This window comes from Hibiscus syriacus, unplaced genomic scaffold (genome assembly GCF_006381635.1).
Source record: "Hibiscus syriacus cultivar Baekdansim isolate YM2019G1 unplaced genomic scaffold, ASM638163v2 tig00111088_pilon, whole genome shotgun sequence".
Lineage (NCBI taxonomy): Eukaryota > Viridiplantae > Streptophyta > Magnoliopsida > Malvales > Malvaceae > Hibiscus > Hibiscus syriacus.
The window spans coordinates 1,531,543-1,535,035 of record NW_024062978.1 but is presented as its reverse complement, the minus strand read 5'-3'; the positions used below and the strand labels follow the sequence as shown (position 1 = coordinate 1,535,035).

The 3,493-nt window shown below is 42.3% G+C and overlaps 1 pseudogene; it reads left to right on the top strand.

Moving 5' to 3' along the window:
- Positions 1 to 1,366: 1,366 nt before the first annotated feature.
- Positions 1,367 to 3,493, top strand: LOC120152250 (annotated as a pseudogene).

Below are 3,493 nucleotides of genomic sequence, written 5' to 3'. Positions count from 1 at the left end.
AGAATATTCTGGCTAACAATGGCTCTCTTTGGATTGCATGGTTGGGTGAGTATTGTTTTAAAAATGTTAATTTCTGGGATGTCGACTGTAAAAGCCACTTCAGCTGGATTGTGAGGAAGCTGCTGGGGCTAAGAGATGAGGCAAGGAGGCTGTTTTCTCCTGGTACTCCCTGGTGCAACATTACAAGTAGCTGGATTTGGGATAACATCAGAGTTCGCAGGGAGAAGGTTAATTGGCACATAATTGTTTGGTTCCCTGGACATGTCCCCAAGTTTTCCCTTATCTCGTGGATGGTTCTTCTCAATAGGCTACCTACTAAGGTTAGGTTGGCCAGATTTGGCTTGGTTGCGGATACTGTCTGTGTTTTGTGTGGTTCGGACCCTGAATCTCGTGATCATCTCTTTATTGCTTGCTTCTTTGCTAAAGAAGTCTGGAGGACTATCTTAGCCTCATGTGGGGTTTGTCATGATGTGCAAAACTGGGATGACTGACTCAGTTGGTTGGTTGCTAACCTGAAATGCAAATCCCTCAGAGTGCAGATCCTCAAGCTGGCTTGGACGGGTTTCTTATACTTCATTTGGAAGGAGCGTAACCATAGATGTTTTAGGGGACATGCTTGTTCAGTTGACACAGTTGTATATAGAATTAAAGAGGCTGTAAAAATCAAGCTGTATAGGTTCCGTATTCATAGGATTGATGAGGCCAATAGGTTTTTGTTTACTAATTGGGGTCTGATCTAGTTGTTGATTGTTCCTTGTAGCAGCTATGTTGTTTTTCTTTGGATGAATATAAATTACTTATCCAAAAAATAATAATTAAGTTGTGATAGTTACATTATATATAACTCTAATAAAAAGTTCAAAACAAAATTATAAATGTCAAGTACTTAACATTTGAGACATAGGTTGAAGTTCAAATATATTTTTTGTGGCATTATACTGAATTTTAAACTTAATAATTAAAAAAAATCACTCAATGAATCACTAATTCAATTTCTCTTCACCTTTAGATGCATCAAATTTATTATTTTAATTTTATTTAAATCAACTAGACGTATTATCATTCAATTAATTTAAATAAATTTATTAAAAAATAGTATTAACTGTTAATTAGAAGAAAATATAATATAAAATGTAAAACAAGTACACCAATATCATTATCAAGTATTTAACACTACATAAGTAAAATTAAAGAGGGGACCACTTGTCCTTCATACTTGTTAGCTGCTCATGGTATAAAAGACCCAATTATTCACTTGGAGTGATTTTACTCACCTCTCGTACTGTTTCTGCTGTCTTGGGCATCGTTCTTTAAAGCTACACTTACACAGATCGCTTTCTTTCTCTCTCCATAGCTCAAGCAAAATCCAAGTTTGTAGAGCTTCTGCTTCAGTTACTCTCGGGCCTACAATTTTCTACATACTCTCTTTCTTCCCCCTCTTCTTTTATGCTTTAAAAGTGGGGGGGAAAACTCACTCTTTTACTGATCTTTTGTTTATTGTGGGTGTAATGTTAGCGCAGTTCACAAGAGATTCCCTCTAGGATTGGCCGGAGAATGGCATATATGTGTGCGGATAGTGGAAACCTAATGGCAATCGCTCAACAAGTTATGAAGCAGCAAAAACAGCAACAAGAGCACGACCATCTTCAGCAACAACAGCTTCTTGGTCTGAATCCCGTTGGCTTAAACCCTTGGAGTCACCTCGCCGTTTCTAGCTCGCCCGGACTCGGGAACGGGTTTTCCAGTCCGGGTTTTTCTGACCTGTTTCAGGGAGAGACTGGAGAAGTGTTTCAGTTCCCTAACATGGGTCATCATAATCCGGGTGGATTTCGGTTCCCGGATTTTGGTGGTGGCTCGGGTGGTGAGTTTGACACCGACGAGTGGATGGATTGCTTAATGAACAGTGGGGATTCAACGGATAGTTCGAATCTGCCGTCTGGTTGTGAAGCCTGGCCAAACAATGCTGATTTTGGTCTTTACGGTGCCGATCCATTTAGTGCTTTCCCCAATCGTCTCAGCGTTGCGTTTCGTACGCCGTCTGATCTGAATCGAGTGATTCTCTCAGCTGAGGCAGCGAAAAATCTTAGCTCTATTCTTCAACCTCAGCCTCAGCTACCTACGTTGTCCCCATCTCCTCCACCTCCAGCTCCTCAAGTTGCTGTTGAAGAAGCCAAAGCAAGCAGCCGCCCGAGCCAGTCCCCACTCAGAAACGACGCCGCAGGGGTCTCAGTTGATTCACCGAGATCGAGTCAGCTCCCCCGCTTCTAAAGCTTTACTCGACTGTGCTAAACTCGCTGACTCGGAACCTGAACGAGCGATTAAATCATTGGAGGGAATCTGGGAATCGGTGTCAGAATGTGGGATCCAACTCAAGAGTGGCTTTGTACTTTGCCTGAAGCAGATCCAACTCAAAGAGTCTGGCTTTGTATTCGAGCGTGCCCTTATTCGAAATTTTCTCACTTAACGGCAAATCAAGCGATTCTCGAAGCAACGGAGCTGGCAAGCAAGATTCACATAGTGGACTTTGGGATTGTTCAAGGAGTTCAATGGCCTGCTCTTTTGCAAGCCTTAGCCACCAGGTCAGCTGGAAAACCGACCCAGATTCGTATTTCCGGTATACCTGCCCCTATTTTGGGATCATCTCCGGCTCCTTCCCTTTATGCTACCGGTGGCCGTCTACGTGACTTTGCGAAGCTTCTAGATTTGAATTTTGATTTCGAACCGATTCCAACTCCGATTAAGGAACTCAACGAGTCTTGTTTCCGGGTGGATGAGGATGAGGTACTGGCCGTAAATTTCATGCTTCAATTGTATAATTTGTTAGATGCTACTCCGGTCGCTGTAGAGGAAACTCTCCGTTTGGTTAAATCTTTAAACCCCAAATCGTGACATTGGGCGAGTACGAAGCGAGTTTAAATCGAGTTGGGTTCCCGAACCGGTTCAAGAATGCTCTGCGATATTACTCGGCCGTGTTCGAATCATTGGAACCGAACATGCCCCGCGAATCACCGGAGAGAATACAAGTTGAAAGACTGTTACTGGGTCGGAAAATAGCGGGGATTATTGGACCGGACGAAGCCGTAAACCAACGGGAGCGGATGGAAGATGAAGAGCAATGGAAGGGTTTTAATGGAAAGTGCTGGTTTTGAAGCGGTAACCCTTAGCCACTACGCGATAAGTCAAGCGAAAATTCTGCTGTGGAATTATAATTACAGTTCCTCGTATTCACTAATTGAATCCCAACTGGGTTTCTGTCATTAGCTTGGAAAGAGGTGCCCCTACTCACAGTTTCGTCTGGCGTTGATGATGATTTCAGAGGTCATCAATGTTGTGAATTTTTCCACCTGGTTATTTTTCTCTCCTTTAACACTTCTGGTAATATAATTCGTGGGGATTATACATTGTTATGGGCGTTTGATTCTTATAATGTTAGATTTCTAGGATAAATGTAAAATTTACGCAGTTTGGTATGGTGAAATAGGCTATTTCAGTA